Raw genomic sequence first — 14831 nt, forward strand, 5'->3', positions numbered from 1 at the left:
TTTTTTCTGACCAAAAGTTTAGTTTTTCCAGGAATATTTTGAAACAAAAGTCGTATTTTGAGACCAAAAGTCGCATTATTCTAAGACAGAAGTTGTATTTCAAGACTATCTCCAGATGTGTTGATGTTGAGTGTTTGTGATGAACTGGAAAAACTGATGAAACTTTTGTTTTTCAAACAAAAGTCGTAGTATTTCGAGACCAAACGTCTACTCTACCTTTTAGAGCGACAGCCCGATACAAACACATGATGATCTTATATAATATGACGCATTGGTGCAGATTAAACTACCCAACAGGATATAAAGAGTTAAAACGAGCTCAAACTAAAACATCTACAGCAGGAAAATGAAACAAACCCATTAACGCAGCAGGAAGATTAACCCACAGACACCAGATATAATGCTGCTCTGCACAAGTTTGTACTTTAAATGCAGGACTTTCACTTGTAGCGGAGTCTTTTCACAGTGTTATTAGTGCTTTTACCAAAGTAAAGGATCTGAACACTTCTTACACCGCTGCAAATACACCGTCAGTGATCAGCTGTTTGAGAAAATGTAAAGTTTCTGTGTGTGTTTTTAGAGATTTACGTCTTCAGAAGGAGCCGAGCCTCAGTTCTTCTCCATTTCATCAGCGAACGATGACACTGATTAAAAAAACGACTGAAGGGTGAGAAATGTGTCGTTCTCCTTCCTGTCTGCTCAGTAATAATGACACAAAGTTACACTGGCACAAACTGGGACACATAACGGCTTCACATGTGGACAAGGCACCACTGTGCACACACACACACACACACACACACACCAGGCTGACATACTAAGTACACACACACACACACACACACACACACACACACACCAGGCTGACATACTAAGTACACACACACACACACACCTCCTCTTTGTGGGAACAACAAGCTCACAGTGTCATGATGTTACATGAAGCTCATTATGTTTCCGTGCAGAGATGCTCAACACACACACACACACACACACACACACACACACACACACACACACACACACACACACACACACACACACACACACACACACACACACACACACACACACACACACACACACACACACACACACACACACACACACACACACACACACACACACACACACAGACAGACAGACAGACAGACACACACGCACAGAGGCAGGCAGACACACAGACACACACACAGACAGAGGCGCACACACACACACACACACACACACACACACACACACACACACAGACAGACAGACACACACACACAAACGCACAGAGGCAGGCAGACACACAGACAGAGGCACACACACACACACACACACACACAGACAGACAGACAGACAGACAGACAGACAGACAGACAGACACACACACACACACACACACACACTGCAGTTTCCCATCTGACCACCAGGAGGAGCCTTAACATCAGCGACCTTCAGCTCCTTCATTTACATTTTAAATACAACTGTATTTACTCTTGCCAGGGCCGTTAGCTCAGCACTGAGGATAACAAAAAAACACACAATACACAACAAATACACAGAATAAACAACAAATACACATAGAAACACAACACATAAAAATAATAAACAACAAATTAACAGAATAAACCGAACGAATGAACATATAAACATCAAATAAACACTATGAACAGAATAAATAAACACAATAAACAGGAAAAGAAGAAAAGAGCACTGATAAACCCTAAAACAATCAAAGGCTCTGAGTTTAACGGTGCAGAGCGAAATGCTTCTGGATGCAACTGGACAGACCAACAACCAATCACAGCAACGAGACGTGACCAACAACCAATCACAGCAACGAGACGTGACCAACAACCAATCACAGCAACGAGACGTGACCAACAACCAATCACAGCAACGAAATGTGACCAACAACCAATCACAGCAACAAAACGTGACCTACGACCAATCACAGCAACGAAAGGTGACCTACAACCAATCACAGCAACAAAACGTGACCTACGACCAATCACAGCAACGAAAGGTGACCTACAACCAATCACAGCAACGAAATGTGACCAACAACCAATCACAGCAACAAAACGTGACCTACGACCAATCACAGCAACGAAAGGTGACCTACAACCAATCACAGCAACGAAACATGACCAACAACCAATCACAGCAACGAGACGTGACCAACAACCAATCACAGCAACGAGACGTGACCAACAACCAATCACAGCAACGAGACGTGACCAACAACCAATCACAGCAACAAAACGTGACCTACGACCAATCACAGCAACGAAAGGTGACCTACAACCAATCACAGCAAAGAAACGTGACCAACAACCAGCAACGAAACGTGACCCACAACCAATCACAGCAAAGAAACGTGACCAACAACCAATCACAGCAACGAAACGTGACCCACAACCAATCACAGCAAAGAAACGTGACCAACAACCAATCACAGCAAAGAAACGTGACCAACAACCAGCAACGAAACATGACCTACAACCAATCACAGCAACGAAACGCGACCTACAACCAATCACAGCAACGAAAGGTGACCTACAACCAATCACAGCAACGAAACGTGACCTACAACCAATCACAGCAACAAAACATGACCTACAGCCAATCACAGCAACGAAACGTGACCAACAACCAATCACAGCAACGAAACATGACCTACAACCAATCACGGCAACAAAACGTGACCAACAACCAATCACAGCAACGAAAGGTGACCAACAACCAATCACAGCAACGAAACGTGACCAACAACCAATCACGGCAACAATACGTGACCAACAACCAATCACAGCAACGAAACGTGACCAACAACCAATCACAGCAACGAAACATGACCTACAACCAATCACAGCAACGAAACCTGACCTACAACCAATCACAGCAACGAAACATGACCTACAACCAATCACAGCAACGAAACGTGACCTACAACCAATCACAGCAACGAAACGTGACCAACAACCAATCACAGCAACGAAACATGACCTACAACCAATCACAGCAACGAAACGCGACCAACAACCAATCACAGCAATGAAACGTGACCTACAACCAATCACAGCAACGAAACGCGACCAACAACCAATCACAGCGACGAAACGCGACCTACAACCAATCACAGCAACGAAAGGTGACCAACAACCAATCACAGCAACAAAATGTGACCTACAACCAATCACAGCAACGAAACGTGACCAAGAACCAATCACAGCAACGAAAGGTGACCTACAACCAATCACAGCAACGAAACGTGACCTACAACCAATCACAGCAACGAAACGCGACCAACAGCCAATCACAGCAACGTACGTGACCAACAACCAATCACAGCAACGAAACGTGACTTACAACCAATCACAGCAACGAAACGTGACCTACAACCAATCACAGCAACGAAACGCGACCTACAACCAATCACAGCAACGCAACGTGACCAACAACCAATCACAGCAACGAAACGCGACCAACAACCAATCACAGCAACAAAACGCAACCAACAACCAATCACAGCAACGAAACGTGACCAACAACCAATCACAGCAACGAAACGTGACCAACAACCAATCACAGCAACGAAACGTGACCTACAACCAATCACAGCAACGAAACGTGACCAACAACCAATCACAGCAACGAAACATGACCAACAACCAATCACAGCAACGAAACGTGACCAACAACCAATCACAGCAACGAAACGTGACCTACAACCAATCACAGCAACGAAACGTGACCAACAACCAATCACAGCAACAAAACGTAACCAACAACCAATCACAGCAACGAAACGTGACCAACAACCAATCACAGCAACAAAACGTGACCAACAACCAATCACAGCAACGAAACGCGACCTACAACCAATCACAGCAACGAAACTCGACCTACAACCAATCACAGCAACGAAACGCGACCAACAACCAATCACAGCAACAAAACGCGACCAACAAACCAATCATAGCAATGAAACATGACCAACGAACCAATCATAGCAATGAAACATGACCAACAACCAATCACAGCAACAAAACGTGACCAACAACCAATCACAGCAACAAAACGTGACCTACAACCAATCACAGCAACGAGACGTGACCTACAACCAATCACAGCAACAAAACGTGACCAACAACCAATCACAGCAACAAAACGTGACCAACAACCAATCACAGCACTGAAACGTGAACAACAACCAATCACAGCAACGAAACGTGACCAACAACCAATGACACCAAGGAAACATAACCAACAACCAATCATAGCAACGAAACGTGACCTACAACCAATCACAGCAACGAAACATGACCTACAACCAATCACAGCAACGAAACATGACCAACAACCAATCACAGCAACGAAATGTGACCTACAACCAATCACAGCAACGAAAAGCGACCTACAACCAATCACAGCAACGAAACGTGACCAACAACCAATCACAGCAACGAAACGTGACCTACAACCAATCACAGCAACGAAACATGACCTACAACCAATCACAGCAACGAAACGTGACCTACAACCAATCACAGCAACGAAACGTGACCTACAACCAATCACAGCAACGAAACGTGACCAACAACCAATCACAGCAACGAAACATGACCAACAACCAATCACAGCAACGAGACGTGACCAACAACCAATCACAGCAACGTACGTGACCAACAACCAATCACAGCAACGAAACACGACCTACAACCAATCACAGCAACGAAACGCGACCAACAACCAATCACAGCAACGAAACGTGACCTACAACCAATCACAGCAACGAGACACGACCAACAACCAATCACAGCAACGAAACGTGACCTACAACCAATCACAGCAACGAGACACGACCAACAACCAATCACAGCAACGAAACGTGACCTACAACCAATCACAGCAACGAAACGTGACCAACAACCAATCACAGCAACGAAACGTGACCTACAACCAATCACAGCAACGAAACGTGACCTACAACCAATCACAGCAACGAAACGTGACCAACAACCAATCACAGCAACGAAACGTGACCTACAACCAATCACAGCAACGAAATGTGACCTACAACCAATCACAGCAACGAAACGTGACCAACAACCAATCACAGCAACGAAACGTGACCTACAACCAATCACAGCAACGAGACATGATCAACAACCAATCACAGCAACGAAACGTGACCTACAACCAATCACAGCAACGAAACGCGACCTACAACCAATCACAGCAACGAAACGTGACCAACAACCAATCACAGCAACGAAACATGACCTACAACCAATCACAGCAACGAAACATGACCAACAGCCAATCACAGCAACGAAACTTGACCTACAACCAATCACAGCAACGAAACGTGACCTACAACCAATCACAGCAACGAAACGTGACCAACAACCAATCACAGCAACGAAACGTGACCTACAACCAATCACAGCAAAGAAACGTGACCAACAACCAATCACAGCAACGAAACGCGACCTACAACCAATCACAGCAACGAAACGTGACCAACAACCAATCACAGCAACGAAACGTGACCTACAACCAATCACAGCAACGAAACGTGACCTACAACCAATCACAGCAACGAAACGTGACCTACAACCAATCACAGCAACGAAACGCGACCAACAGGAGGAAGCAGAAAGTTGTTTTCCCTTCCTTCTTGTTTTTAGCCTCACGGCGTGGATATAAACGTGTGTTCAGCGTGTTTACAGAACTTTGGACTTTTGAACCGAGCCCGTTTATATAATAAATAGTTTGTGCGGCGCCGGTGACGTAACCGTGCGTAGGTGTTGGTGGGGTTTAGCGCAGAAGCTAATCTCATTAGAGACCTACTTTATAAAGTTCTTGTTCCACATAAAGCAGCAACAGAGAGTCAGTGTTTACACAGTTCTCACTCCTTTATATTTACTTTTTTATCTGAAGTTATCTGAATATAAAGGCCTGTATGTAGTTGGATGTTCTGTTTGGAGTTAAACTTGACCTTTTTATTCATATTTATATATTTGATCACAATAAAAAGTTCTGTTTACACTTTATTCTAGTAAATTTGTATCCTGTATGTACATTAATTAATATATATATATCGAATATATTGATTTAATTGACAGATAGATAGATTTAAAGACACTTATTAAAGGTTTTCTGATTCTAAAAAGAAATAAAACAAGACTTTATTTGGTTCATTTTCAAGTTTTTAATGGTATTAGTGCTTTTTCCCCCTGATTACTTCTTCCACTGCTGGTTTAAAATAACTCTTCTCATGGATGCAGGTTGATTCATGTACCTAAAGTAAACGTATTAATTGTGCGCTTAAATGTTCCCTGTCAGTGGTTTATTATTATATTTGATGTTTTTGGATTAAAGTGGAGTATAAAGTACAAGTACCGTATTTCCCGCACTATAAGTTGCACCTAAAAACCTTTAAATGTCTCAAAAGCCGACAGTGCGCCTTATAATCCGGTGCTCCTTATATATGGACCAATATTGAGCCACAACAGGTCTCCAACTACAGTGAGCAGCCGCCGACTCTATTTTCCCCGTAGAAGAAGTAACGCGCGGTGCATGTTGAGATATACGACTGCGTGAAGCGTGCCGTTTCATTTCCATGTGTGTGTTTGTGTAAAGAGCCCAAAATGGCTCCTGTTAAGAGACACGCTTACGACGCAGAGTTTACACTCAAGGCCATTAGTCACGCAGTAGAACACGGGAACAGAGCAGCAGCCAGAGAGTTGAACATGAACCAATCAATGGTGCGGAAGAGGAGGAAGCAGCAAGACGACCTCCCCTGACTGTGTTGTTGACGTTCCCTTTAGTGCAGCTCCATCTAATGGATGCAGAACGTAACCCCAGCCTCCACTGTAGCGTCTGTTCTATGCGCCTTATAGTGCGGAAAATACGGTACCTTGGATTTGTCCTTAAGTATACAGTAACTGATTAAATGTACTTAGTTATACATATATTAATAATGTACCATATTTGATGTTTGAGTTGATATTCATCTGTTTGTAAAACCTTAAAATACAAAGTAACATAAGCTGTTAAAAATGCAAATATAGTGGAAGTTTTCTCTCATGAATGAAGTCAAAAGTATCACATACGGGTGATATTCAGTCAGTTAGATTCCGGCGCTGCAGAAATCCTTGTTACTGACACGTACACACACAAAAATAGAGCACATTTAAAAGGTAAATGCAGAGTTCAGGATGTGGCACGTTAAGCACGAGGAGGCGCTGGGCTGACACACATGCAGTATATTTATGATTCACGTATATTTGCGTGTTGTTCGCAGCAGGAGTGTGAAGAGATCAGCGTCGACAAATGTCACATGTGAAACAAAAACCTGTCTAACTTTCTTTTTCCTCTGTTGGAATAATTGTACATAAAGTAATCTCATATTTACTCCAATGACCTATTATGTTTACATATAAACTAACCTTCCTTGGTGTGTGTGTGCGTGTGTGCGTGTGTGTGTGTGTGAAAAGCTAATTTGTGCAGAGTTGTTTCGCAGGTAGAAGAAATCAGATAAGCGTGACTGCTGATGAGTCACCAAAGAGGTATCTGTGCAAAAACAGAAACTGCTCATCTGCTTAAAGACAGAACATGTTTCCAGGACGAGCAACATGCGCCCCCCTCTCCCTTGCAGCTGTAACTCATGAAGACAATGAACTGAGCAACATGTGAAGAGCTGCAGGTGTGTGTCCCCTCTCCCTTGCAGCTGTAACTCATGAAGACAATGAACTGAGCAACATGTGAAGAGCTGCAGGTGTGTGTCCCCTCTCCCTTACAGCTGTAACTCATGAAGACAATGAACTGAGCAACATGTGAAGAGCTGCAGGTGTGTGTCCCCTCTCCCTTACAGCTGTAACTCATGAAGACAATGAACTGAGCAACATGTGAAGAGCTGCAGGTGTGTGTCCCCTCTCCCTTACAGCTGTAACTCATGAAGATAATGAACTGAGCAACATGTGAAGAGCTGCAGGTGTGTGTCCCCTCTCCCTCACAGCTGTAACTCCTGAAGACAATGAACTGAGCAACATGTGAAGAGCTGCAGGTGTGTGCCCCCTCTCCCTTACAGCTGTAACTCATGAAGACAATGAACTGAGCAACATGTGAAGAGCTGCAGGTGTGTGTCCCCTCTCCCTCACAGCTGTAACTCATTAAGACAATGAACTGAGCAACATGTGAAGAGCTGCAGGTGTGTGTCCCCTCTCCCTCACAGCTGTAACTCGTGAAGATAATGAACTGAGCAACATGTGAAGAGCTGCAGGTGTGTGTCCCCTCTCCCTCACAGCTGTAACTCATGAAGATAATGAACTGAGCAACATGTGAAGAGCTGCAGGTGTGTGCCCCCTCTCCCTTACAGCTCTAACTCATACTGTAACTCGGGTCCAACTAAAGGAAATAAAGAGAAAGGGCTCGGCAGAGTGTGTTTCAGAGCGGTGGGAGATTGTAACTGAACGCATCTCTGTCCGTTCTCCTCGCAACATATAACCCGTCTTTCTCTCTTTTGTTATGTTTTGGATGTTTTAGGTTGTTTGAACCTGACATTCTCCAAACATTTACTCCTTTCACTCGTTCACACTAGGCCATTTATGGTAATGGTAAATGGACTTGTACGTATAAAGCGCCTTTCTAGTCTTCTGGCTACTCAAGGTGCTTTCACAGTGTTTGTCACATTCACCCGTTCACACTGACATTCACACTGATGGCAGTGGACATCTACAGACCATCTAATCTGACCATTCACACCACATTTACACACCCATGCGCAGCACGGGGAGCAATTCGGGGTTCAGTGTCTTGCCCAAGGACACTTCGACATGTGGACCGGGGGAGGTGGGGATCGAACCGCCAATCTCTCGAATGGAGGACGATCCACTCTTTCACTGAGCCACAAAAATTTACATTTTCATAGTTTTGTTTCTGAGTATCAACAGTTATGTAAAGTATAATGTGAAATACAGGATCATTATGCATTCACAACTTTATGATCTTCTGCTAAAATCAAACAAAGAAACATGACCAACAACCAATCACAGCAACAAAACGTGACCTACAACCGATCACAGCAACGAAACGTGACCAACAACCGATCAAAGCAACGAAACCTGACCAACAACCAATCACAGCAACGAAACGTGACCAACAACTGATCACAGCTACAAAACCTGACCTACAACCAATCACAGCAACGAAACATGACCTACAACCGATCACAGCAACGAAACGTGACCAACAACCGATCAAAGCAACGAAACGTGACCAACAACCAATCACAGCAACGAAACATGACCTACAACCAATCACAGCAACGAAAGGTGACCAACAACCAATCACAGCAACGAAACGTGACCAACAACCAATCACAGCAACGAAACGTGAACAACAACCAATCACATCAACGAAACGTGAACAACAACCAATCACAGCAACGAAACGTGAACAACAACCAATCACAGCAACGAAACGTGAACAACAACCAATCACAGCAACGAAACACGACCAACAACCAATCACAGCAACGAAACTTGACCAACAACCAATCACAGCAACGAAACGTGACCAACAACCAATCACAGCAACGAAATGTGACCAACAACCAATCACAGCAACGAAACGTGACCAACAACCAATCACAGCAACGAAACGTGACCTACAACCAATCACAGCAACGAAACGTGACCTACAACCAATCACAGCAACGAAACGTGACCTACAACCAATCACAGCAACGAGACGTGACCTTCTACTGTGTCTTTATCTTCTTCTATTGTCTTTACCTTCTTCTACTGTGTCTTCATCTTCTTCTACTGTGTCTTTATCTTCTTCTACTGTGTCTTCATCTTCTTCTACTGTGTCTTTATCTTCTTCTACTGTGTCTTCATCTTCTTCTACTGTGTCTTTACCTTCTTCTATTGTGTCTTTACCTTCTTCCAATGTGTCTATATCTTCTTCTATTGTGTCTATATCTTCTTCTTCTGTGTCTTTACCTTCTTCTATTGTGTCTATATCTTCTTCTTCTGTGTCTTTACCTTCTTCTATTGTGTTTTTATCTCCATTGAAGTAAATAACTGAAGAAAATGCTCATTCATCAAAATAGAAGATGAAATAAATCATTTAAAAGCGGCCGCCTGCAGGTGGATGATATCAGAGCTGCTTCATGCTTGTTACACACACATCGTCCTCTTTGTGCACGAGCAGATCCGTTTCTGTTTAAATAATAATGCGCTCGCTGCAGGTGCACCTGAATTTTAAAAGGGAATGACTAAACACAACCCCTTTGCCCCCCGCGCGTCTTTCCATACACACAGAACATGCGTCTTACTCGCAAACCTGCAGATGACTAACTTAGCCTGGCCCTGAACGTGTTTTTGTCTTTTATTTATTTGTCTGGTTATTCATCTTTATTAGGTGGTCAGGTTAGTTTGCTGGGAAGCACATCAACTTCCTCACACACACACACACACACACGCACGCACACTTCAGTAATTAGCCTTATCCCATCAGTCAGCTCCGTCTCACAGCGCTCCTGCTGTCTTCTGATGAATTTTTCAAACCAAATTTAAAGAAGTCTCCTTCCAAGATGAATCGAGGAGCCCCCCGGCTTTTTGAAATACATCTTTAATTTATTTATCTGTGTGTGTGTGTGTGTGTGTGAGAGTGTACAGTATGTGTGTGTGTGTGTGTGTCACTTAGGAACAGACTCACCTGTGAAAAACGGCGGCCAAGTAGCAGGAAGATTGAGGATCCAGGGAAAGAAACGTCTCACTGGGTGGTCACAGAAAAGGTGATGGGGAGATTTATCTCAGTTGCTGCGGATAAAGAGGGAAAAACAACCCCAGACTACAGCAGGATATGGCCAAAATGATTTATCAGACAACACACAAACAGTCAAATAGAGTTTAACATGTATTTTTTACTCAATGTGGGATCACAAGACTACACACTGCAAGTCGAACACTTATTACATGACTGTGGCATTTTCCCCTGCCACTGGTAAAACACCACACCATCATTCAGTCCACATACCACATGTTAGCAAGGCTGCGTACTGTTGTTAGTTTGGTGGGTGCACACACTGAACTACAGTTAACATCCCAGTAAGTGTCCTGTGTTATGTATTTTCATAGTTTTCCATAGACACACACACAAACATGTATTGTTTTGAGTATTTTTTCCTAATAATAATAGTAATCCTGAGTTTAACTACCGTATTTTCCGCACTATAAGTTGCACCTAAAAACCTCCAAATGTCTCCAAAGCCGACAGTGCGCCTTATAATCCGGTGCTCCTTATATATGGACCAATATTGAGCCACAACAGGTCTCCAACTACGGTGAGCAGCCGCCGACTCTATTTTCCCCGTAGAAGAAGTAACACGGGTGCATGTTGAGATATACGACTGCGTGAAGCGTGCCGTTTCATTTCCATGTGTGTGTTTGTGTAAAGAGCCCAAAATGGCTCCTGTTAAGAGACACGCTTACGACGCAGAGTTTACACTCAAGGCCATTAGTCACGCAGTAGAACACGGGAATAGAGCAGCAGCCAGAGAGTTTAACATGAACCAATCAATGGTGCCGAAGTGGAGGAAGCAACAAGACGACCTGCGCCGAGTAAAGAAGACTAAACAGAGTTTAGAGGGAACAGAGCGAGACGGCTGCAGCTGGAGGACAAACTCCAACAGTGGGTTGTTGAACAGAGAGCGGCAAGTAGAAGAGTCCGTACAATCACTATTCCACTGAAGGCAACAGCGCAAGCACGCCAACTTAGCATCAATTAATTTAGAGGCGGTCCTTAACGTAACCCCAGCCTCCACTGTGGCGTCTGTTCTATGAGCCTTATAATGCGGAAAATACGGTAATTGGTCTTTTCTCACCCTAGTATTTCCTGGTGCAGGGCAGGGACAAAGGACCCTAGCCTTGTGTCAGGCTGGCCTCATAGTGCCCGAACCAAACCAAACCAGCTGTGGGGTAGAGATTGGTTTGTGCAGGCATCTCTGGATTGAGGCCTCTTGTAATGTGCTGATGACTGCCTTTAATATATTTTTACGAACAAAAACAAAAAGGTGAAAAGGGAGTTTGGTCTCTTTCTTTTTTGTTATCTAACTAAGTTCTGAAGAGTCGACAATTAGAGCATTTCTTTTTACAACTAAGGGCGCACTCACAGTGTCCTTCCGCACCGTGCCCAAACACGTTTCACGACTTAAGTCTGGTTCCTTTGACCAGTGTGAGTGCAACCGTTCTGCGTCTAGCTGCGGCCAGCTTGCCGTCCACGGCCCGTCTGAGAGAGGTGGGCTTTTGTAAAGCGCGTTTGCACATGTACGAGCACGAGCGTGCGCACGTGTACGAGCACGAGCACGAGGCCTACGGCGGTTCAGAGGTCATTTCCTGTGCGCCTGTTGGGACATAGAAAAAAGGAGGGACCATGTGCGGACATTTAAAACAATGGCGGCGAAAGGTTCACGTTGGTGTGATGCGGAGGTGGAGTGTTTACTGCAGATTTGGTCGATGAAAAGATTCAAAAACAGTCGACAAGACGCACAAAAACTCAGAGGTCTACGGAAAGATCTGGAAACAAAGCCACGCATCGCCATGACGTCATCAATGCGTGTGACGTGTTACGGCGTGATGACGTATAGGCAGCAAGAAGCATTCTCCGAGGCCCAGGTAGTGTGAGTACAAACGGGCCTGGAGGGGGGGACAAGGACCCTAAAGCACGGGGCACGGGACGGAGCACAGTGTGAGTGCGCCCTAACACTTGAAATGATGAAGGTAAACCATACTTTGGTGCTGTACTTAAGGTTTCATTAAACTTGTTTTCGTCTTTAAACAGTAAGAAAGGTACGGTAAAGAATACTACAGTGGAATCACACTGAGACAAAACAATAAGAAAGTTCATTTCCTGTTTTTAAAGTGGAAGTAAAGGGTCAGATGTGAGACAAGACTTCTGGCCTAAAGGAAAATATTGTATTAACGAGCGTCAGTTTTCCCACAATATGTTTTTAAAGATAAAGAGCCTGAGGTTTCAGTCTTGTGACCTCCATCAACAGCCGAAGTTGTTTAACAGAAGTTCGGCAGCCGCCTCGTGTCTCATGCTCCTCTTAATTAAGTCATGGTTCATCAAAACGTCTGAGTGCGAAAAGTCAAAACAGGATTAACATCGACCAATGAACTCATGACAGGAAGAGGAGGGGAAGGAAACATAAGAAATACTGAACTTTGTGAACTTACATTTAAGCGTAAAACTCCATTCAGACACCAGAGGAATCCACATTTTCTACTATCTATTGTGCTGCAGATACTATCCGATCTGAATTTTGCACATTTGACTGTTTCAGACAAACCAAGCTGCTGATCATCATACAAAGACAAAAACAGTTTTTAAATGATTCTCGAAAAACGTTATTCAACACAAACTTCACTGTGTGAAATGATAATTGCCTCCTTATTACTTTTCAACCAATGAACCAAAATGGATTAATAATTTGATTCAATGAGACACAATTTAAACACCGAAAGGTCCAAAAAGGCAGCGATCAAACTTCCAGAAGAGATGAGAAAGTGAATGAAACTTATTTCAAGGAGTTTTTTTTTACAACAGTGGTCCAATTGTTGAAAAAATGTGCGCTAAAGTGCCCTCTAGGAGCCAAACTTGTGCTAAAGTGCCCTCAGCCAAATGCGTGCTAAAGTGCCCTCTAGGAGCCAAAACACGTGCTAAAGTGCCCTCTAGGAACAAAACACGTGCTAAAGTGCCCTTTAGGAGCCGAAACGCATGCTAAAGTGCCCTCTAGGAACAAAACGTGTGCTAAAGTGCCCTCTAGGAGCCAAAACGAGTGCTTAAGTGCCCTCTAGGAGCCAAAACGAGTGCTAAAGTGCCCTCTAGGAGCCAAAATGAGTGCTAAAGTGCCCTTTAGGAGCCAAACACGTGCTAAAGTGCCCTCTAGGAGCATAAACGTGTGCTAAAGTGTCCTCTAGGAGCCAAAACGAGTGCTAAAGTGCCCTCTAGGAGCCAAAATGAGTGCTAAAGTGCCCTCATGAAAGCCAAACCACGTGCTAAAGTGCCCTCTAGGAGCCAAAACGCGTGCTAAAGTGTCCTCTAGGAGCCAAAAGGCGTGCTGAAGTGCCCTTTAGGAGCTAAAATGCGTGCTAAAGTGCCCTCTAGGAGCCGAAACGCATGCTAAAGTGCCCTCTAGGAGCCAAATGCATGCTAAAGTGCCCTCTAGGAACAAAACACGTGTGCTAAAGTGCCCTCTAGGAGCCAAAACGAGTGCTAAAGTGCCCTTTAGGAGCCGAAACGCATGCTAAAGTGCCCTCTAGGAGCCAAATGCATGCTAAAGTGCCCTCTAGGAACAAAACACGTGTGCTAAAGTGCCCTCTAGGAGCCAAAACGAGTGCTAAAGTGCCCTTTAGGAGCCAAACACGTGCTAAAGTGCCCTCTAGGAGCATAAACGTGTGCTAAAGTGCCCTCTAGGAACAAAACACGTGTGCTAAAGTGCCCTCTAGGAGCCAAAACGAGTGCTAAAGTGCCCTTTAGGAGCCAAACACGTGCTAAAGTGCCCTCTAGGAGCCAAAACGCGTGCTAAAGTGTCCTCTAGGAGCAAAACGTGTGCTAAAATGCCCTCTAGGAGCCAAAACGTGTGCTAAAATGCCCTCTAGGAGCCAAAACGAGTGCTAAAGTGCCCTTTAGGAGCCAAACGTGTGCTAAAGTGCCCTCTAGGAGCCAAAACGAGTGCTAAAGTGCCCTCTAGGAGCCAAAACGAGTGCTAAAGTGCCCTTTAGGAGCCAAACACGTGCTAAAGTGTCCTCTAGGAGCCAAAA

The sequence above is a fragment of the Echiichthys vipera genome (genome assembly GCF_963691815.1).
Source record: "Echiichthys vipera genome assembly, chromosome: 1".
Taxonomy (NCBI): domain Eukaryota; kingdom Metazoa; phylum Chordata; class Actinopteri; order Perciformes; family Trachinidae; genus Echiichthys; species Echiichthys vipera.